Source organism: Anthonomus grandis, chromosome 2 (assembly GCF_022605725.1).
Source record: "Anthonomus grandis grandis chromosome 2, icAntGran1.3, whole genome shotgun sequence".
Lineage (NCBI taxonomy): Eukaryota > Metazoa > Arthropoda > Insecta > Coleoptera > Curculionidae > Anthonomus > Anthonomus grandis.
The window spans coordinates 40,179,838-40,205,031 of NC_065547.1; the positions used below are offsets into that span (position 1 = coordinate 40,179,838).

General features: G+C 29.4%; 1 protein-coding gene across 2 annotated transcripts in view; it reads left to right on the top strand.

Annotated features, from left to right (window-relative positions):
* LOC126748396 (lachesin) overlaps positions 1–25,194 on the top strand; it is a 776,345-nt gene that overhangs the window by 36,808 nt on the left and 714,343 nt on the right. The window contains exon 1 of one of the 2 annotated variants that reach the window (XM_050457613.1): positions 8,000–8,250. The exons of the other annotated variant lie outside the window; for it this stretch is intronic. The gene's annotated coding sequence lies outside the window, so the exon portion shown is untranslated. Of the gene's footprint in view, positions 1–7,999; positions 8,251–25,194 lie in introns of those variants that run through there. 2 annotated transcript variants of the gene reach the window in all.

A 25,194-nucleotide genomic window follows, 5' to 3' on the forward strand; every position in this document is an offset into this window, starting at 1 on the left:
ACCGTTAATTCTACAATGATGCAATAAGAGCACCTTTTTAAAAGATATTTAAATGCTCTTTACTGATTTGACATCCAAATTTATAAAAAGATTAAAACAAAAAAGTTCTTAGTAATTTTCCTAAGGCGAAGGACAGCTTAATACTTTAGTCATTGGCGACTAGTGTCAAATTAATAGGGTGAATACAAAGACACACTAATAAGATGCATGTAAAATTTGGCGAAAATCAGTACACTAGAAAAAAGTTATTAATTAAAATAAGAAAAAAAAATGTTAACGCCCTGTATCTTCTTTAAATTTTAATTTTCGTTTGTATAAGTTTGTTACATTAACTTTTCATGTAGAATTGCCCACCGAAATCCTGACGCGTAATTTCCGAACACCCTGTATAGGTCGAAAAAAGATATTTAAAACCGAGCACCGGTGTCTTAACTATACTTCATTTAAGAAAAATCTTTAATGGCATTGGCAGATCTAATTATTTTCCACTTATCGTCAAAACATGTAGCGAGTATAGAGACTCCTTGTCAAAATTAATTAAAAATATAAAACATTCTTACTACAAAATTAATATAAGCAGTTTGGTGATTCCAACGTTTTCATAAAAATACAAAAAAATAATTTTTATATAAATAAATGTAAAAAAAAATCAAACAACATTTAGTGAATAAGTCCTTTTTCCTACAGTCTATGAGTGAAACGAAACTTGTTAAAATAATTGGCTTGTTAAAAAATATCAGCTCATGCGAATAGGATAAGGCCTCCTTCAGAGTTGGGTAAATCAGGTAAAGGAAAATCACAAAAGTATTAATGAGCCAGTATTTTATCTGGTAAAGTATCGATGTTTTTCTTCGTGACCTTATCCTCAAGACTTTATTATTATTCCAATCCACAAAACTATTAATATAATATTGATGTATATATACAGGGTGGTCCGGTTTCGATGGCGGAAAATTAAATGGCCGACGGAGAACGAAAAAATAATAAGTTTGCTATTATAAATAATATTCGAAAAATGATTCGTTAAAAAATTACAGGGTGTCAAAATTCTAATTAAAAAAATCATTTTTTTTTATTTTTCTTAAACCACTTTAGATATTTTAATGAAATTTGGCACGTTTAGACAGGTAATCAAGACGCATCTTTTTGTGCAAAAATTATTAATTTTATTCACCAGTGGCGTGTGTGCGGGCCGACCTTCATACAATTTTAATTAAAAAAATGATGCGCCACTGTTTTTTTTTTAATTTCTTTTTTTTATGATATCCTTGTTTAATTTAAAATAAAAAACATCTCTTTACTTTTTGTCGTACGACACACTGTTTGCGAGTAAAAAAATTAATTTTTATAAATGCTGATTTTTTTTTTAATTAAACAAAAAATATGAAAATAATAAATTTAATTAAAGACTAAATTATTCTGTTGGGTTCTAAAAAAGACACAAGAATCTGGATTCCGAAATTCAAATAAATAATGAATATAATAATGCCGGCAAGAAGGCAATGCATGCATAAAACAAAAGACGGTTTGTTTGTATTTTATTATGACAGTTAATTATTTAAGTAAGTCAAATAATTGCGTTGGTTAACTTATTAATTTTGCTATTGTTAACAGTGTTGTTATAAAAGTTATAATATAAAAGTATTGTGAAAAATGCGTTTTTCAAGTAATGAATACGCTGATATTCATTTTTGTTATGGATTTTGTGATGGAAATGCGGAAGCGGCAGTTCGTGAATATCGAAGACGGTATCCAAATAGAAGAATTCCAGATGCTCGCGTGTTCATTAGAACACATCAAAATTTTAGGAACTTTGGTCTACGTGGTAATAATGAACAATACCGAAACCAGAGAAATAATAATGAAAATCGTGTACTGCGCACTTTTGATAATAATCCAAGGCTGAGCTCTCGCAAGGCAGCTCAACAACTACAAATTCCTAAATCTCAAATATTGCGAACCTTACACGCTGACCACAGGCATGCATATCACCTACAGCCTGTTCAGGGTTTACACCCTGGTGATGCTGAAAAGAGAGTAAGATTTTGTCAGTGGCTTTTAAACTCAACAGAGGAAAATCCCGACTTTTTACACAAGATACTTTGGACGGATGAGTCTTGTTTTACAAGACGCGGAGTAATAAATTTTCATAACATTCATGTTTGGGCACAACAGAATCCTCATGCAATTCGGCCAAGATCGTTTCAAAATGAATTTTCCGTTAATGTTTGGTTGGGCGTTATTCGTGATAATGTTTGTGGTCCGCATTTCCTACCTCCAAAGCTAAACTCACAACTATTTCTGGAGTTTTTAAATAATAGTCTGCCGGACTACATTGAGGATTTACCCATTAATTTGAGACATGAAAGTTGGATACAACTGGATGGAGCCCCCCCACATTTTGGAATAGGTGTAAGAAACTGGCTTAATAATAATTACCCTCGAAGGTGGATTGGCCGGCTAGGGAGGAATGATATTAATGATGAAAATGGTATTGGAGCAATACCCTGGCCACCCAGGTCACCGGATCTTAATCCACTAGATTTTTACGTTTGGGGAAACATTAAGGATAAAGTTTACGCTAATCCCGTATTTAACAGAGAGGAATTAATCTTAAGAATTCAGGAAGCATGTAATGACATGCAAAATCACAATTTTGTGGTACTGGCTGCAATAAACTCCTTAATAACTCGGTGTAGAAAATGTATTGAGGTCGGTGGGCTGCATTTTGAACAACTTCTTTAATTATTAATTGTTTTTATTTTGTTATTGTTTTTAAACGAATTAAATGTGTTATCTTCTTATGTGTTTTTATAAATCAGCATTTTTACTCGCAAACGGTGTGTCGTACGACAAAAAGTAAAGAGATGTTTTTTTATTTTAAATTAAACAAGGATTTCATAAAAAAAAAGAAATTAAAAAAAAACAGTGGCGCATCATTTTTTTAATTAAAATTTATTAAAATTGTATGAAGATCGGCCCGCACACACGCCACTGGTAAATAAAATTAATAATTTTTGCACAAAAAGATGCGTCTTGATTAACTGTCTAAACGTGCCAAATTTCATTAAAATATCTAAAGTGGTTTAAGAAAAATAAAAAAAAATTGATTATTTTTAATTAGAATTTTGACACCCTGTAATTTTTTAACGAATCATTTTTCGAATATTATTTATAATAGCAAACTTATTATTTTTTCGTTCTCCGTCGGCCATTTAATTTTCCGCCATCGAAACCGGACCACCCTGTATATTAATATATATATATATATATATATAATTTGAAGTGTATTTAATAAAATAGTAAAATAGTGCTTAAAAGCAAATTTACGGGATTACTTTAAAAAGAAACAGAAAAAAACTGTATTGCCTGTATATATAAAAAAAACCATATTAAAAAATAGTTATACAAGCTATGGCAAATGGTTAGAAATTTAACAGTAGGCGAAAAAGTTAAGCAAAAATGTGAAATAAATTAAATACTAATGAACAGGGAGACATACTGATCCAGAAGACATTGCAAATGCCTATCACTATTCAAATATTAAAGTATGCAAATAAAATAGGACCACCAAAAATGTACCGTTATTAAAAAAATCAAAAAATGTTAAGTTCCGTTTTTCAAATTTTTACATCTCCTGGTGAAATAAACTTGCTTATAAAAAGATTAAAATCCAAAAATGCACCTATTAAACCTATTAAACCTACCTATGATTCTATTAAATTAAAAATACCAAAAAATATATCCAAGTTTTTTTAATTAAAAATTCAATAAGTGATGTTATACTTGAAGAATGAAAACCACCAAATTTGGAGGTCGATATCTCGGTTTTATTCCAACGGTTTTGACATAGTTTCGTCCTTACGAATCAAACGAGACCATCTGTAAGGTCGTAGCTCTCATATTAGTCAAGGTTTAGTATTTTTAGAGCCCTTTTTTGGGCTGAAAAACGAGTTCAAAAATCCCTTAGTTCTGTTCAAGGCCCGTTATAACTTTGTGTATTCGCGATGTTGATGATGAGAGCAAGCCGCTGGTATAATTAGTTCGATTTCGGCAAAAATCAATTTTTGGTGAAAAAATTCGATACGGGAGGTATACTGATTACTGATTACTAATTTATTTGCTCATTTGATACTATATATGTAATAGAATAAGACAAGTCAGGAGGAAGAAACTGATAATCCTAATTAACTTATTTAAAAGAGTAAAACTATTCAAAAAAAAACCTAATTACACAGATCTAAAACTTAGAAACTATAATACCCACAAAAGTACCAACAAACAGTACAAACAAAGTACAGACACTGACTAGGCAGGAGTGACTTTCAGCATGTTGCTAAATATGCTGATATCATCGACGGCCGAACTTATAATAGGCCGTTTTAGTTTATTTTTAAATATGTTGAAGTCTAGATAGTTTGCTGCATATCTCGTCAATTTGAGAAAGAAAAGATAGGTGTTGGTCTATTATGCATCCCAGAAACTTAGCTGACGATTTGCAGACAATTGAAACAGTATCTAAAACCACACAAAAACTTTGAGCCTCCAACATATTCTTTGAGAAACTTAGGCATTTAGTCTTTTCCAAATTTATTATAAGGGGATTTCCCTCACACCAATCGTTAAACTTTTTTATAGTAGAGCAGGCTTTGAATTATTCGATTTCCTTCATACTTTCTCCTGTAACTACAATAGTACTATCGTCTGCGTACATGAACAATTTAACATCACCAATGAATTCTGAGAGATCGTTAATATGAAGTAGAAAAAGCAACGGCCCCAATGTGCCACCCTGTGGAGTTCCAAGTTAGCAGTTATAATGACTTGAGAAATCATCACCTACTTTTACAACTAACGATTTGTCGGTCATGATATAACCCAATTCAATACTCTACCTCGCACTTCCAATCTCTCTAATTTATGCTTAATAAAAATCGGATTAATCGTTTTAAAAGCTCGAGATAGGTCAAACAAAAAAGCCACTACATTCAATATTTTTTCAATATTATCCCATCGACATATTGAATTAATTCAATAGACTTATTTTTTCGAAAACCATGTTGCGAAGAATGTAGAATATTATATTTATCAAGAAACCGTACTAATCGATCATAGATAAGCTTTTCAAATACTTTGGAGAAGCTACTTAAAACGCAAATGGACCTGTAGTTCTCAATTCTATTAGGATCACCTTTTTAAACACCGGAATAACTTTCGAACACTTCAACTGTGTGGGAAATATTCCCTCTGCCACAGAATTGTTCATTAATATATACTTGAAAAATAAAAAATCATAAATTTTAGAGGTCGATATCTCGGCTTCTATGAGCACTATAGGAAAAATTTTAATAGTTTTCACTTAATTTCGTCCCTTCCGAGTCCAACGAGATTGTCCGCAAAGTGGCAGCTCTAATACTAGCTGAGATATTGCATTTTTAGAGCCGATTTTTGGGCTCAACAACGAAGTCGAAAAATTACTTTTTTTTAATTTTTAAGGTGTTCTAATTCCCTTAGTTCTGCTCGAATCCCATTATAAGCCAGTGGTTTCGTGATGTTGATGATGGGAGCAAGCCGCTGGTATAGTTACTTCGATTTCGAAAAAAATCGTGTTTTGGAAAAAAATTTCGATGCTTTTTTTGGCTTTGATTTCTTTAGTTCCTTGATTTTATTTCCTTGGTAAAAAAATGGTTAAACCGTAGAAATCACTTTTCATTTGATTTTGAAATTTTCCTGTATTCGTCGTTTGTTTGTCTTACTAGTGCTGATGATTTATTTGTAGTATTCATACCGGTCTTTTGTTCTAAAAAATCTTTACTTTAAGTAGGCTAACTTCTTTTTCTTGCATTTATTTTGACTTTTTGAGAGAACAAGAATCTTTTTTGGAATTGAATTTAGTTTCGGCACCTAAAGCTTCCTTAGCAACGTTCTTGATATTCCTCTTTTATTTCTCACAGCTAGCATTTACATCTTCCCGTTTTTGTATGTGCCCTATGTTGATTGATTTCTTCTTTGAGGCTCTTAGTTTCATCTGTCTGAGTCAGACGATACCATCCGCAAGGTGCTAGCTCGAATATTAGCCGAGATATCGCATTTCAATGAGCTCAAAAACGAGGTCGAAAAATTTCTTTTTTGGTAGAAATCTTTTGTAGCTGGGTCCCAAAGAAATTTCTTATTTTTTACACTAATAGCAATATTCTAGAAAAGAAACATTCCTGAAAAATCAAATGAATGACAGAAAATTAATTCTATATATGCCAGCAATATGCAGTTTACGAGATTTAATATAGGTTTTGACAGGAAAAAGTACACATCTTTTTCGACTTTTGGAACTATTCTTACCATTACTGTTTGTTCTATAAACGTTATAGCTATAATCGAAAAATTCTGTGTTATTAATACCAGAATCTAACCAGGTTTCTGTAAAAGATATAATACTATAATTTTCAGCCTAGTCATTGCAGTGAAAGTTTCAGGCTTCGTACATTTTTTGAAGAGGAGAACATCTTTATCTACTGCCTGTGACGCTCTGCGGACTCCTATTAAACATTTTCTCCAGATATAGAATTGCGACGAGGGCAAAATTCTTTTTTAGCAGTGGCACAGGGGCCATAGATTGCGATCAAGTAATTCCTTTACACCAATTTTAAAGAAAGCAATTTCCTCATTTTTGTCAAGCGTTTGACATTTTATATTACTAATACATAGTTGCTTTTCCATATAATCAATTATCTATTGTTCGGTGGTTACGAGTGATAACAGACACTGGTTGAGGATGATGAGGTCTAATGGCGTCTATTTGAAAATGACTGGTAGCTGAGCCACACGAGACGAATTTATTCTGTCGTTAACGATAGTCGCACAAGCATCAGACTTTTTACATGGCCAAATGTCATACAATTTCTCAAGCTGGGTTAGTCGGTCAAGTAAGTTGAGTTGCTGAAATGATTCCTAAATAGTATTAACTCTCTATAACTCGTCTTTTTATTGTGTTTAGTTGCTTTACTTGCTTGGAGTGTAATGGCTCTAATTCTTTGATTTTATCGTAAAATACTAGGAGATAATTGAAGTAAATTACTAGGTACGTCGACCTGATTTTGGTTGACGCTAAAAAGTCTAGTTAGATGTAGAGTGAATAGCTTGTGGATGATATAGCCTAGCATTTTTAATAGCAAAGATCAAGAAATATTGGTTGAGTTAAAAGAAAAAAACAAACGATGTTTTTGCCCTATAATAATCCTATATAAAGGGTAAAAAACAAATAAAGTATAAACTGAAATATAGTACAGTAAGTACTATAGTAGTAGAGGTTTAATAGCTTTTATTTATTGAGTTATCATTCAAAAATATTTTCTTTTATTGTTTGGGTTGCTGTGTCATATTTAGTTAGTCTGAAGGCTGACTTACTCGTGTTTTGCGTAAACTTAGCACAGAAAAGAGGTTTTGATAATCAATAGATAGTCCTATTTTCACCAAAGAAAATACAAATAAATATTTTGTAAATCTATATTATAATACCGATTGTGACAAATATAATTATTTTGAATTTGAATTAGGATGTTTATAATAAAATTGAAGCTAAAAAATATCTCTAAAAGTTCTTATTCTTACGACTTACAAATAAACAATCCTTACGTAAAATTCCACTGAAATCTTCAAATAAAAGAATAAAGAAAACCGGTACATACAGACAGAAAATCCTTTTAATAAAATATATCCAAAACACTTTTCTTCCTATTCACACTCACACTTTAACCCATACCTAGTTATTTACACCCTTAGCGAAACTGGGTCAAGTACCACCGGTCCTAGTTCCAGAGGAAGCCCTGGAAAGCTTTTCCCGATTTATTCAGAAATATCCGAACAATCCCATAACAATATACCTCCATAATTCAACAGGAGAATTTCGCGAGTGGTGTCGGCCACTAAAGCGCATGAGCCCGGATCGGAGCGCTTCCGAAAACTCGGGTAATAAGGATTCCGGTCTGTGTGCGACAAACAGTTCAGTTTTACATTCTGGATGTGATTGATCCGGATATCTGGATAAGCGGAATTTACGTTAAATAAACGCGCGCGCGAATTTAATTTTTGGATTATTTAATTTTCTTTGATTGACCAATATTGCGACCGAAGTTACTAATTGGTGCATTGATTTTCACGATATTTTGTGGTGAGTTTAGTGAAGTGATTTTAGTGGTTTTGACAGTTTTATTGAGGATTATGGACTAAATAGTTTCAGTTTGAACTTTTAAGGTATAACTAAATTGAAATTTTTTTCTAAGGATAACATAACATAATTTCTCAAAACGATTGAAGAAAAAGTCAAATGTATAATTTAAATGGAGATAAAATACTTCTTAATTCAAAAAAGCCAGATGTGGCTCTCTAGGTTACTGATTTTTAATCCAAGTTAAAATAACAAATAAAATCCCTAAAGTTGGCAGGCATTAACCGATACTGGGATAAAGAAAAAAATATATTTAATTTTTTTTATTATTTAATTTTATTTATTTTACTTACATAAATACTTAACTTACAAAAATAATTTAAAATATTCGCTTATTTTTGTCTTAAGCATTTTATAAAAATTAATGCATAACTTAAGTGAACATGAAAGACTTTAAATTTTGTCAAATAAAAATTAAAAGCATTTAGGAGTAGGAATTGAATCATTTATTTAAAAAGGTTTAATCTATTATTGGTTTTTCTAGTTTTAACAAATAATTATTTTTCTCCACTATGGTGACGCTGGAATTTTCTTTTCTATCTGCTAGAGCTATATTTTTGAATATTTGGATAATTCTTGTGACAAAATGCAACAATATTTGACACAGCAATAATAAATAACGTTCGTATGTGCATTTACAATAATTACTAGTTAATATTCATTTTTTATTAAACAAGAAATGTTTACTATGAATGAGTACAGCTCAGAAACGAGTAACGTAAATAACTTCAAGTCTGTAGCAATAAATTTTATAAATAATGTACTTTTTTATGCGCCGTATTTTCAAAATCCCTACAATTAAATTATTTTTCGATATTATATATAGAGAAAATGCGTTGCAGGTTTTGGACTTTAAATAAAAAGTGATTTTATTTCGGAAAAAATATTAACCTTTTAATCTTTATTTAGGCCTCTTTAAAAATGGAAATGACACGATATAGCTTATAAGTAAATAAATAAATTAAATAAAAAGCTACTATTAATGGCCAATATATTGGAGGATTTTTTAGACACGTGGATAAATAGTAGATTTTTTTTAATGTAGAAATAAATATTAAGATTTGGAATATTTACAGCATAGATGCAGAAGTTGTAAGAATAAAAAAACATAATGCGAAAATCTTTGCCAGTTATGTTATAACTAATTTTTCATATATAATTAAAAAAATTTTTGTTAATTAAAGAGCATTAAAAAATATCGAAAACACAGGTAGTTCTAGATTTACAAACACGTAATAATAATAATAATAATGAAGACTTCAAGTATAAGACTTACAAATAATTCTATCCTAAACATAATTGTATTATTGTGAAAAGAGACGGAGTTTATATATAGAGAACCTATACAAATAGGTTTATTACCTGCTCTACTTAAATAGAAGTAAATGATAAATTTCTTTATAAATATACCAACATAGATTTGCCTATAGAGTTGAAAAAAGTTATATATGCGGGTCTAAAAATTGGCATTTTATTAAACTCTAATGAAATATGAATATTCTTATTATTAAAGATTTGGAGTTTGATATTCAATCTTAAGCCTAAGTTAAGACAATTAAAATTATATTAAAGGCCCTGCAGTAAATAATATTAAAAATTTCTATAAAAAAAGTAATAGTTGTGACTACGCAAAGACTAGTAACAATATCTCTAAAATATGGTAAAAGGACCCACAACTTACAAACCCATAAAGTCTAAGCCAACTTTTAAATTCACCTGTCTGATTGTGTCTATAAATAAAAATATTTATCAGAATCTGAGGGTACATAATGATGTCACATACATACTGTGTTTCATTAATAATTAAATAAAAATAAATTTGGTAATTAAACATATTATTCATTTTAAAATTCTTTAATTATATAGTTGTTACATTTCTATTTCCTTTTATATTATCAAATTTTTTAAAAAATTGATTTTTTATGTATATTTTGCATTATATATACTTCGAGGCTAATATAAAAATATTAATTTCTAATTGCAGATTAAATCCGAAATAACAATACTTTTGTCACTCCAAAGTAATATATTATGAAATAAAAATTTATATTTGCTATAAGTTTATATTGTTTTGCATTTTAATTGTTTTTTTCTTCTTTTCCTTATTATGTTTCCCGTTCTGTAAGTTCTGTATACATTTTCATAATTTAATTTATTTTGTAATCTTGTTTTAATTATTTTTAATACCATTGCAAATAAAAATTATCTTTCAAGAATTTAAAATTAATTTACCTGCATTGCTTAAAATAAAATAAAAAAATCAGTTTACTGATGAAGCACATCAACATAAATACATACAAAAATACAGATCAGTATCTTATAAAAATTTAAGCACATATGCGTATTGAGTGATAATTTACGATTAGCGATAGTCCTTAACTTTTTGTACACATAAAAACAAAAAATTTTAAAATATATTAAAAGGGGTTGACATGAAATTTTACCTAGTTTAGTAAGCCGAATTAAAAAAAAAATGGCTTATTGGGAGATTGCGTTAATCAAAAAGTAGCAAAAACAAAGATGACCTTTGCCTACATGTGTTTCTGCTTATTGGCTAATTTAAGGCAAAGAATCTAAAAAATCAAAAGAAAAAAATATCTAAGGAGTCACGAACAGGCGTGAACAACAAATTTGTTTAATTTTCATGTTAACCTTTTAAATTTGCCTAAAATTATATTCGCTTTTAAAGCTGGTCTATATTTTAAAAGTTAACATAAGCTTCCTAAAATATTAATAACTAATAATTATTATATAAGGTCTTAATATTTTTTTATGAAATTTTAAAAACATTACAACTTGTGCGCTCTTTCAATTTATGCATAACTTAAATGGAAATGAACTACATTTACGTAAGTTAGTTTAAATAGTCAGTAAGATGTTCTAAATAGTTTTTAATTTTGTACCAAGAGGTTTGCGATTACATTTTTTGCAATTAACGTCAAAGAAAATTTACATTTCCGTAAGGAATTATTTTTTAAGATAAATGAGGTGAAAAACGTATGCATTAAAGATTCCCAAGAATAATAAAAAAACCTGATAGTAAATACGTACTATATTTTTTATCATGAAAATAATACTAATTAACCAATGATTTAAAAAACTAAATTTTGATTAGATTAATAAGTTCAGAAGAATTTATGGGTGCATATAATAAAACTTTTAATTTTTAAAATTTCTTGATTACCATGTAATAACTTTTAAGAAATTAATATTAAACAGTATTTTAAATAAAGATCCAAACAGCAGCTCATGAATACTCTCACATAAAAAATATAAAATTTAGTGCAGTCAAAATATTGCTTTAATGAATTAATTATACATATAGCATACATTAATTTCTTCACAATAAAAGTTCATTACAACTATTTAAAATTTTTAGAATATACAGGGTGTTCTGTTGATCATGTTACAAACTTTTAGGGCAGATAGAAAACGTCAAAAGAAAAACAAAAGTTCATATAAACATGGGTCCGAAGAAGCGTCCTCAGGGAGCTAGAGCTCTTTGAAAATAACCTTTAAAAACTAGTTTTTTTTTTAATAGCTCCGGTACTACTTTAGCTACCGCAACCAATTTTGGGAGGTAAATTATTTTTAGTACGTTTATTTTTTGAACCTACAAAATAAAAAAAAATTACCAGGGGCTTCAGAATCAGGGGGGTATATGGTAAATTTAGGCCCATTTCTTTGAGACTTTAATTTCTGCCCGTTTGGGCATTAGATTATGATGTTCCTATGCTTTTTACATAAAAAAGGTGCTCTTAGTAAAAGTCGGTAAATGGTAAATATCACCGTTTTTGTAAAAATTGATGAAAAGCAAGTTATGAGATACAAAAATGAATTACCTATTATTATTAATAAACAATTAAAAAAAAAATCTGGCGTAAATAAAAAATAAATGTTAAAAAAAAAGTTAAGGTAGCCACTTTATTAAATTGGTACTCAAATTAATTAACTGTCACTTTAATTACCTTGAGGCATAAAATATTTAAATGGTTTTAAGTGTAATAAAAACCAACAAATTAACAATTTTAGAAACGTAAACAAATTTTATTAAAGATTGGTATTACAAAAATAAACTTAAAATATTAATTGCTCAAAATGCCGGCCGCCACGATCGATACATTTATTGTATCTAGGCACCATATTAAGGTTGACGTGGTTAAAAATGTCAGGCGTGGTTTGGATTACTTCAGCAGCTGCGGAAATTCTGGCCACCAGGTCTTTTTCTGACTCGACTGGAGTTTCATATACGAAACTTTTCATATGCCCCCAAAGAAAAAAATCTAAGGGTGTCAAATCTGGTGAGCGCGCTGGCCAAGTGACAGGGCCTTCGCGGCCAATCATTTCATTTATAAACTCGCGGACAATAAATGAAAAATGAGCTGGCGCTCCATCGTGTTGTACCTATAAGTTCTGTCGTATATTTAGGAGCAGATCATCTAATAGTTCTGGCAGTACATTTCTTAAAAAATTTAAATAAATATTTCCCGTTAAACGAGGAGGCAACATAATTGGATCAATTAAGCGTTCTCCAACAATGCCGACCCACATATTGACCGAAAAGTTATGTTGATAGCTCCTAAAATGAATACCATAAGGGTTTTCCTCACTCCACACATGATTATTCTTAGAAATAAAAATGCCTTCTTTTGTAAATAAAGCCTCGTCAGTAAAAAGGACATATTTTGGAAATTGAGGTTCTTCTGTACACCGGTCAAGAAACCACTGGCAAAAATTCACGCGGGACATAAAATCATTGGGTCCTAATGATTGCATCTTTTGCAGGTGGTAGGGCCGAAGAAGCTGTTCCTTAACAACGTTCCATACCCTAACATGATTTACATGCATCGCAACAGCTACTGCTCGAGTACTTACTGATGGGTTATTTTCAAATCGCTGAAGCACTTCTTCCTCAAAATCCGGGATTCGGATGTTCCTTTGCGCGACATTATCTTGGCGTTTTATTTTAACGGAGCCAGTCTCCCTGAGCCGTTGATTGACCCTTTTAAAAAGTGTGTGAGCTGGGATTCGCCTTTCGGGAAACCGCTCTTCATATAGTCGAGAAGCAGCTCTACCATTACATCGAACTTCCCCATAAATTAAAAGCATATCGGCGTATTTAGCAAAAGTGTAATCTTCCATTACTTAACCGTAATAAAAAGGGGATTAATATTATGTAAAAAATACTGACAGTGGCAATGAATTAGCATTATTATTATTATTAAAATAATTAATTCAGGTGCTGTATCTTAGTTTGGTTTTAGTCAATTTCCACAAAAACTGTGATATTTACCGACTTTTACTAGGTGCACCTTTTTTTATGTAAAAAGCATAGAAACATCATAATCTAATGCCCAAACAGGCAGAAATTAAAGTCTTAAAGAAATGGACCTAAATTTACCAAATACCCCCCTGATTCTGAAGCCCCTGGTAAATATTTTTTTTATTTAGTAGGTTCAAAAGAATAAACGTACTAACAATAATTTACCTCCTAAAATTGGTTGCGGTAGCTAAAGTAGTTCCGGAGTTATTAAAAAAACTAGTTTTTAAGGTTATTTTCAAAGAGCTCCCTGGGGATGCTTTTCCGGACCCATGTTTATATGAACTTTTGTTTTTCTTTTGACGTTTTCTATCTGCCCTAGAAGTTCGTAACATGATCAACGGAACACCCTGTATAAATAAAGAATATATAAATTATAAAATAAGCATTATATTGTAGCTATAAAAATGAAAAACTAAATTAGCTCTTAGCTAAATTTTAAAAAAAAACGAAAAACGCATAACGGGAATGTGGGCAGTTATCTATACTAAGTAAATTGTTTCGCAAGGATTAAATTTATTTCAATAATACTATATTTGTTCTAGAGATTTATGACCTTTTAAGATAGTACACGTCAATTACTGAAGTTTAAGGTTCAAAATACAAAGGATTGGATAGCTTTATAAGAAGTAACAGAACAAAGGTATATTTGAGTAACTGAATATTTTCATATAATTTTGCGAATATCGAATTACTAAATGATTTCAGTACACAATTTTGTTCTTTGTTTAATAAATTAGATTGAATCAAGTGACAGGGCAATTTTTCTTCATTCTCCCTTTTGCAGATTTATATGAAGCGTAGAAATTTTGAAATGTGGTAATACTTACTTTTCTCATTTTTCATCAATTACTAACCTAAGTTAATTTACTAATATAATATTGTCATAACATCCCAACATTTTAACTAACTTAAAATTAAAGAAACTTTTTCTGAGTAACTATAATATGTATAAATTTATGCATAATTTAAATGGACATGCTTTGTATTTTCATAAATTAGTTCACACAGGTAAGTTTAATTTAATTTAATTTAATTTGGGTTTTTTTCCTTATTTTACGTTGTAGTATATTTTCAAGACATTTTTATGTAATATGCTATAGCTGTACTTTAAAGTATTGTTTTTTGTCTATCAAAAACTTTCATTTTGAAAACTTTAAAATTACCATATTAGTCTCACCACACAATTTTATCAATAAATTAAATCGAATCTGTTCACATCCTGTATAATTTATAATTTTAATAAATAATTCTTAAAAGCTCCGTCAAAAGTTTATATAGTGTGTTACCGCATAAGATGCTGATCTTTAAGGATGTTTCCTAGGTAATTTTAAGAAAAAAAGTTTAAATAAAGCTATATCTTAAGCTAATTCCTTAACTTTTGATCTACAGAGTGTAAGAAGTTGTAACCCTTAGAACCAAATTACAAAATTAAACAAAAATATATAAAAATATAAAATACAAAACCCTGTATGACATTTTTCAAAACTATTTGATATTAAAATACCTCTAGACTCCTAGAATTGGAGTTGTTATACTGTAATGGTAAATCAAATACTTTTGAAACTGAATTTTGAAAGGGTTAATACACTTAAGAATCACCATCTTGTTCGATAACATAAAACATATGTTTTTCTGAAAACACTGATCTTATAGTGTATCCTGTAGTAGTCTTGTTTTAAAGTAAATGCAAATATTTATGAAATTTAAAATATGCATAAATTTGAAATTATAAAATACGTTTGATAAGGTGATGAATGAGGCGATAATAGTTACAATTACTAATAAGGCAAGTATTTTAAAATTTAATTAAAAAAGTGCTCCAACCTATATTACACTCTCTACCTACATAAAGTAATAAAACTTTAAATTAAGTAAATTCAAATAAAAAAAATTAATGTGTTTCTGTTTCGGTAAAAACATATTTGTATTCTGGGCTTTTTATTTAATAAAAACACCATTGTCACTCTAATAAATTAAAATATTCTCTTTAGCCTTTAAGGGACAATTTATCATACCTGAATGTAAAAAAGGGGTTAGAGAGCAAAATATAATTTATATCTCATTTTCCTTATCGAATGGCACTTAATAAAAAAAAATCAATTAACCCTATGCACTTACAAAAATGAGTTTTCAATACGAGATCCGCATAAGCCAGTCATGCAATCCTATCTAATAAATCAAAAGAACCACTTGTTAGACCATGCAAGCTTTGATTTATGCCGGAAGGCTCGATAACGAGCAAAATGGAAACCGGGAGTTTCCGGTATACCCGGACTTAAAAAAAGAGACTTCTTTCAGATGTAAAGTTTTTAATGATTTTTTAAACTTTTGTGCCTAACTTTAATAATTTACGCTAAAGGCATTTAATTATGAGATATTTTACAGCTTACTTTTTAAAAACTATTAATATTGACATTTCATATATGTATTTTTTTAATAATTCATCTTTGGATATGGTAATGACTGTTTTTCCATTTACTGTAAATGTACTGTATGTACTGTAATATGTTTGTATCAAAAAAGAATGCTTTAGCTATTACTAATTTATGTAATTTTTATAAATATTCTTAAATGCTTTAACATTTTTTTGTTCGGCCTTCATATTTCATTTCATAGCTTTTACCTGAAATCCCATTTACTTAATCATTTTTATTTTTATTGTTTCTTATGTCTTCATGCTAATTTTTATATTACGCCTTTATTCTCTCTTATTCAACATATTAAAAGTTTCGGAACAACTTAAGTTGCTGACTTTGAATATGACAAAAATTGGTACCGAAAAGTTGGATTCGTAGGAATAAAGTTAACTAATAAGAATAAGTTGTTCGTAAGCTTTAAAGTGAAGTTTCCTATTCCATTATAACACTCAATTCATTTATTTGTTTTTTGTCAAATTATGTAGCTCAGCAACTAAGCCAATATTAACCCATAACTTAAATGGACAGGATACACATTTCCTTATTTATTTCTATATCTGGTATCTACATATATAGTTGATGATTTTATTTGTCATTACTTCATTTCTCTCAATATATTATATCATTTAAGTTAAAAATAACATTGATTCCACATAAGGGCTCGGTGAATACTTATCAGTTTATCGAGCAGGATGCAGATTCCAGCAAATTTATATTAAATTTAAGGAAGGCATTTTTATTAAGAGTATACTAGCAAGAGTCTATCATAATAACTGGATATTTATTTCTGGATATTATATTCAAATGAAGGATCTTGTAACCAAACAGACCCTAATTATCAAATTGCATGGGTTCAAAACCTTTTGTGGGATCAGAAAGTAGACAAAGCTAAATAACGAAATAGTTTTATAATTAATATGTAAAAAGTGTTTGAAGCTTTATATTCAGTTAATTGGTCTAGAGGATTTTGAATTTTTATCCTTTTTTTAATCGAGATAATTTAATAAACGGTTCACTTCTGAAAGGCTAAAAAAGTTTTGTATGCAATGCATTTAAATGACTAAATAGGTAGTTTATAGGAAAAATTTATTCATCTCTAGACAACTAGAAATTCTGTTATTAACGGTCAAATTTTTTTCTGTTAATTAAATTAAAATGTCATAATCTTGTAGGCATAACTTAAATGGGTAGCATATACTTTAATACCATTATACAACAAAGTAATATTAAAAGTGCAATAATAGTATTCTCATTTTAAATATGAAAAAGGACCTATCAGCTAATTAATTTTTAAATGGTTGATCTTCGAAATATAAGAGATTTTAAACCTTGAGTCCATTTAACCATTTTATAAGTTTAAAAAATGTAATTTAAATGTAAAAGTATTATAGAATTCCTGTTCAGCAACTTGAACTAAAAAATAGATTCTTAATAAAAAAATTTATGATTGCTTTAATTATAAATATAAATTATGTAGAAAATTACAAATAAAATATGAAACTCTACTAGAAATTATTTGTGTAATTAAGTTTAAAAAAATATGCATATCTCTTGTATAAAACATACAAGAGTATCGGTATAAGCTTATATTGATTCTTTAGAAACTCTACTTTATTTGATAATATGTTTCTATAATTATAATAAATATAATGCCAAAAATATGAAGTAATATTTTATAATTAAATTATGTAATAAATTTAACACTAAATTTTTCATTAAAAATAAGAACAAAAATAGCTTAGTAACAACGCGTAAAGAGACCAAAATCCAATTTTAGCAAGTTTCAGTGTACTATAACAGGTACTTAATTACACGTTTAATTACGATTGACAATGACCACTTTTTATATAATTACAAATAACTTTTAATAACTGATTCTCTCTAGTTAAATTATTCAAAAAATCTACGACTTAATCTAAATAGCTGAATAGTTTACAAAAATTAAGTAGTAATAACAACATTTAAGGAGTCTTATATCTCGAAGTCTGCATTGAAAATATGTAAAGCTTTGCATTTAACTTATCTTTACTTTAACAGTACTCGCTGCTACATAAAGCTTTTATCAGTTTATCTTGCTTGAGTGCTCTATTAGGGCCCCAATTTATGTTATTTTATTGTATATTCTTTTACGTTGAATATTTCAGGTGCTGTGTACTTATTTACCTACTCTTATATCACTATTATCTTAAACTTTTTTAACTGGGAGAAAAATAAGACTATAAGAAAAAAACATATTCAGGACTATAAAAAATTATTACATTTCTTTTTATCAGCTACTATACAAATGCTATATGAGATTGAAAGTTATTGTTGGTCCTAGATTTTCTTTTTCCTTATCATTTATTAAAAAAACCAAAAGACAATTCGAACAAAAAAACCTATAACGTATAAGCTTATTTATATTAGTACTTAAAATGTGTGTTGGTATTTAGGATTTATTTTATGGTGTTAGTATTATCTATTCAAATCCAAGTCTATACCATATATTTTAAATTTAAATTAAAATTAAAATTAGCATAAAAGCACTACTAGGGAAATAATACAATGATTTACTTATTTTGCAGTGAGAATGTTACATACAGTTGTGTAACAAATTTTTAATAATAATAATAAACGTTTTTTAACTAACAAGTTAATAATTTACAGTTTTGTAAATATAATAAATACATGTCTAGCGAAGCTAAATTATTAGGTTGGTATTTTCCCTTTTTTTCATTACGTATTATTTAAGTGTGTTCACTAAATAATACGTATTCACCATTGTTAATTTAAGTGTCTTCTTGTTATTAATTTAAAAAATCCTTTCATATTTACGATAGCTGAGTCTGTTGACTAAATAACAAGTGCCAAATTTTATATTTCAATTTATTTATATTAAATATTTTAAAATTATCAGGTATGAAATTATATCACCTTAAATTGCATTATATGAAAAGGACCTTTCATGTAGCGGTAACATTTTGCCTATGAACGCTTCTCCTTGGCAGATTTTTTTTTGTTAAGAGTATTGGTATTGAGAACCTTATGCACACATAAATTTGGGAAATGTAGTTTTTATTCAGTTTTCCAACATCTTCAAGTCATCTTCTATAGTTCTCATCTCAAGTCTTCATATTCCATACTTAAATCGAAATCATGCGTTTTGGTCCTTTGTATTTTCTGTCTATTGAGAGTTGTGACATAGACAGTATATAAAGGCGCCACAGTGAAAATGTGATAGCACTAATAAATCAGGTACATTTTTTTAAAGCTAACAGCGTGCTGATTATTATTTTATAATTTTGGTACTGAAAAGCTTTTTCTTGTTATATTGTGAACGTGCTCACTAAACCTAAGATCTTCCTCTATAGTTAAACCAACATTTATTTTCAACTTAAACTTGTTTTTAATAGAGTTTATTTTCATTTTTCTTATAATAGGTAATATTGTAGTTTTATCGGAATTTAGGTTTAGGCTATCCTCAGCAGACAATTCTTTATTTATTTGTTTTAATCAAAAGAGATAAAGATTGGTGTGTTATCAGCGTATGCTTGCGTTTCACAATAATCAAGAGCAAAAGTTATTTCATCGATTTAACTAATAATTTATTAAAATAATAATTATAATTATAATAATAATTATTATTTTATAAATAAATTATAAATTCAAGATACAGATTTATTTACCAAATACAAAAATCTAATCCTATAGTCTTTAATATAGTTTCGCACTTGAATTACTTGCAACTGAATGCTTGTATTTGCAAATGAGAAAAATTAATTTTGCTCTTAAATTTACAATACTGCTCGAAAAAATGCCACTATACTCTCTCTACTAATTAACTAAGGTACGATGACAAACAAAAATACATTATTGTAACCTGTTTTGTATTCATCAGCGCTATATAATTTACTTTTCTATAAATAATCTTTACAATGTAAAATTCCATGCTACCCCAAACCAGTATAGCATAAAGTAACAAAGATTCCACTAAGGATTAATATAATAAAATAGTAATATTGGTACTAATGTCTCTTTTAGAATATACAATTTATAAACCAATTTTCTAATTTAGGATGCAACATTATTAATTTGGGTCGCCCATTTAAGATTCTGGTCTATCATAATACCAAAGTACTTAATTTCGTTAGATGAATGAACAACATTTGTATCATTTAGGTTTATGGAATTGAAAGTTTGTCTATTATTTGTTTTTGGAGAGAAGGCAATTTACTGTCTTTTTTGCTGTTAATAGATAGTTTAAAACTAGCTAACTATTCTTTTAATTTCTTAAAGCCCAACTATCCACACACCTTGCCTTTCTCCTATGTTCTCCCTTTAAATATCAAGGCTGTATCATCCGTATAGAAAATAGTTTCTACCTTAAGCAGCTAGCACCAAGAATTGCACCTTGTGGTATTCTGATTTGGACAGTTTTTGGACGACTAACGAAATTATTAATTTTAGTGTGGTGTGGTCTGTTAGATGAATAGCGTTCAAAAATATTTAATACTGTGTCTCTGTTACAGTTATTTTCTAATAAGTTTTGTATGAGGCACCATGTCGAACGCCTTGGCAAGATTCATAAATACCACGATTGTTTTTTCATTAATGTTCATGTTGCTGTAGATACTTGATGTTCGGTCTCTTATAGCATCCAGCGTGCTAGAACCTTCAAAAAAACATATTGATTTTTTGTCAGTAAATATATCTTTATCTCTTAGGAATCTGGCTACACTCTTCCTTAAAGCTTTTTCAAAAAATTTTGCGACGTTACTCATACGACTAATAGAGCTATAGTTTTGTATTTTGTATGTTGGTCCTGATTTATAAATTAGTTTAAGTACAAATTATTTAAAATGAGGTGGTATTATTCCAGTTTTAAATATTAAATTTATTATATATGTCGAAAAAGTAATCAGGTGTAAATAAGAAAATTTTATTAATTTTACGAATATTACATTTTTTATAGAAAACTGTTTACTTTTAATGTAAATATCAGGGTAACAACCTCTGCTTCTGTCACAGGACTCAAAAACATAGAGCTATTCAAACGATCGAAGGTCTGTCTGGCGCTAATTAGTAACTCTAACTCTGTCTTCACATTTATGTAGTAATCATGACAAGAGTTCACCATTTCGATTTTTCGTCTTATCATATTTGTAATTTTCAGTTTTTTTAATTTCCTGTTAATGTTCGAATTGTTTTATATTTTTTTTATGTTCCCAGTCTATTTGCCGTTATCTTTATAGAGGTAACTCACTCTTTTGTAATCTGCGGGCGCAGTTTTTTACTAGACTTAGTTGATCTTAGATTTTCTTTAATTGATCAATTGAATTTATTAAGCATGATATATGCATTGTATTGCTTGATTGGGGCTACTGGTTCCATAGACAAGAGCCTATGTCTATGAAATTAGTAGAGTTTCCCTTGAGAGTTTTTCCTTTAGGGTTTCATAATCTACCTCTTTTTGTTCTGATTTGTCAAGCATGTGATTTATTACATTATTCATTTTAGGATAGTGGTCTGTAATATACGTGCCTAAAATGAGTGACTGGAAAAAGATGTTGAGTTTTGTTATTAATAAAAAAGTTGTTATTGCATGTTTCTGTATTATATCTTGATAAAGAGGAGGGAGGATAAAACAGCTACTTATAGCACACCCGACAGATCCGACTTGGTATTGTTATAGACCATCTTTTGCGACAGTTCCCTTAAAAATGAATTTGCTTGTTGAACAGAGTCCGTGTCGAAACCACAATATTTTAGTAGCTAATAGTAGATGGTGACCCAAGGTATCAAAGGCCTTGGAGAAGTCAAAAAGTAGCAGAATATTTATGTAGCCTTTATTGCAAGCCCTGAATATGTGATTAAGAACAGATCGTACGTACTAATATTTTCTCGAAATTGACATTGATTATTAGCCAGCATTTTTTTAACAGTAAAATAAGGGAATATTTGGTTGTAAATAATTCGCTCGAAATTTTTTGACAGCATCGGATTTTTTACTCAGAGTAGTATAAGTAGAATACTACTAATATAATTTGTTAAAGGGCTGCATGTGTATATCAATTTGGCCTGCATCAACAGCGTTAGTTCGGATGTTATGTTTAATGGAATGTATTACATACAGTGCATCCCAGAAGTTATGTCTAAATTCATTTAAAATTCAGAGGTGTATTCGAAAAAAAAACGCTCGGACCCGTCGATTTTTATTTTAAGTTGCGCATTTTTGTACGTGAAGTTTGTATTTACAGAATTGCTCAAAAATAAATTACGACTATCAACTTAATTTTTTCAAATGAATGCACCTTTTTTTAATTTCATTTTTGAATTTCGCGTGGAATTCTACGTATGTTTCATGCATCATGTCTTAAACCTAGTCAACAGTTATCGAAAAAAAGACGACCAAACATTATTATTGAAGTTTACCTTACAAGTCAGCTTATCTCTGAGAATTTTTATACAGAGCAAAATTCCATTCATTCGTGTTTTTTTATTGTTGGCTGGTGACCGTGTATTTTCATAGAAACTGTATGACAGTTGTACGCCAAAGAGATATTGTCAACTGTGAAGTGTACGAGCAAAGTTGCAGTTTTCACATGGTAAAGTTAACGGAACGAGAAAAAATAAAAATTCTGTGCATGGTTGGGTTTGGTGATAGAACACTTAAAGAGAAGTTGCTCAATTATTCAATGAAATCCATCCTGATCGTCCTCCGATATGTCAAAAGGTGGTGAGTAGAATAGAGGCTAAATTTAGAGAATTCGGTCATGTTAGAGATCTGCCGAAATCTGGTCGTCCTGCTTGAGATGAAAATGAACAACTTGACGTTTTGCTTTCTTTGAAAGAAAATCCATGCACTCCTCTGTCGCAGATTGGAGCAAATTTACACATGGCGAAATCTATACTTCACCGAATAGTTAAAAAGCACAAATATAACCCCTATAAAGTTATTCCTGTGCAAGAGTTATTTGATGACAATTTCGATAGGCGAAATGAGTTTTGTGAACGCTTACAAAACATGTGCAATCTAAATAATAATTTGTAACAAATATTATTTTTTCCGATGAAGCCACGTTCTGTTTAAATGGTAGTGTGAACAGACAAAATTGTCGATTTTGGGCAACAGAAAATCCGCATTGGATGATGGAGGTAAACACCCAGTACCCTCAAAAACTAAATGTGTGGTGTGGAATAGTGCACGGAAGAGTAATAGGTCCATTTTTCTTTGTACAGACTTTAACAGGACAAGTGTATCTCGATTTTCTTCAATTTGAATTAGTTCCAGCATTACTAGCTTTATTTCTAAATCCATTGGACCCGCACTATCCTGACGAAGAACGAATTTTCCAGCAAGATGGCGCTCCTCCGCACTATGCTGCCACTGTGCGTACATTTTTGGATGAAACCTTTCCCAATTGGTAGATAGGAAGGAGAGGACCCATCAAATGGCCTGCAAGGTCGACTGACCTAACACCAATGGACTTTTTTTTGTGGGGATACCTCAAGTCGAAGGTATTTGTTAATAGGCCAAATAATCTAAACGACTTGAAAGAGTGAATTCGCAGAGAAGTGTGCGCCATAACTTCGGAAATGGTTGAAAATGTGCAACGAGACCTTATTGACCGCCTTGGATATTGTCAAGCCGTGAATGGCAACCATTTTGAACATTTAACTTAATTTTTGTTCTTTTTTTATTTGTTACATGAATCGTCTTTTTTTCGATAACTGTTGACTTTAGGTATAGGACATGATGCATAAAACATACGTAGAATTCCACGCGAAATTCAAAGATGAAATAAAAAAAGGTGCTTTCACTTAAAAAGATTAAGTTGATGATCATAATTTTTTTTGAGCAACCCTGTATATACAAACTTTACATACAAACTTGCGCAACTTGAAATAAAAATCGACGACTCCGAGCGTTTTTTTTTCGAACACACCCCTGAATTTTAAATGAATTTAGACATAACTTTTGGGATGCACTGTATAGTGCAGCTAAAGAAAATTTAAAGTCAATTTCTGGGTTCAATATATGAGCATTATAATATAATACCCATTGATTATTTGGAATATCTGATATGGATTGCAAAAATGATGTAAAATAACTAATAGTTTTATTAGGCTTTAAGAGTTTTGTTGTATTGTCTAATTAAGAAGTATTTATATTATACCTCTTTTGTGCAACTCTAATGGCAGATAATGTTTGATACTGATACTGTCTAAGAAAAAGTCAGCTTTCAATCTAGTTTTTTATGCTTTTGCCAACTCTAATCTCTTAAGACCTTAAGGTAAAAAATTTAACCAAAGAGCTTTTCGTTTTGTTGCTCGAACTTCTATTATAGTGGAATGCTTATCAAAAAGTTTTGTAATGAACTAGTTGAAAAGCTCTAATTTAGCTTTTAAGTTTTTTTTAATAAAATTTGGTGCCACAACATAATAGAGATATAAAATATTATTCAAAATTTAGTTGATTAAAATGTCTAAAAGAAAATAATATAGGAGGTCCTTTTTAATAGTAAAAGACATATTAACAATGCTAAGTTATGGTCAAAAATTACATTTGAAGATATCGTTCAGAATTATTAATAAATATAGGATCAATGAGAAGGTCTCCGTCACTCTAGTTGGCTTATTTATATGCTGTGGTATTTTTAAAGTTTTCCTTTAATAAATACCTACTAAGTATTTAAAATAAATACTAAATTGACTTAATTTCTACTTAATTTATCTAATCCTTTAATAGTATTTATTATAATATATTAAAAATAAATAAATTAAAAAAATTAGATGTTAAAATATCCCAGATATAAAAGTATAGCTGCTTAAGGAAATCTCAGATATTATATTCAAAAGCATTTATCATATCGTTTATATTTGTGTTAAGTGGTCAAAAAAAGGATGCACATATTATATTTCTGTTTTATAGTGTGACTTCATAAATAAGGATTCTAGTTGATCTGATCAAAAAGTTTGAAAATTGCTAATCAAAACTTATTTGTTTTAAATTTTATTTTATGTAGGCACCAACTCCTTAACCCAGGTACAGGTTGATTTTTATGACAAAAACGATGTGATCGATTTTTATGATAAAAACGGCACTCAGAGAATGCGCAGTGAATCCATAGATTCATTTATATTTTAATTTAGCCACGTCTTGGTTAACATAATAAAAAATAAATTTATCTAAAAAGATAAAAATCCCATTCTATTAAGTTAAAAAAAATTAAGTAACCCACACTCGAAAA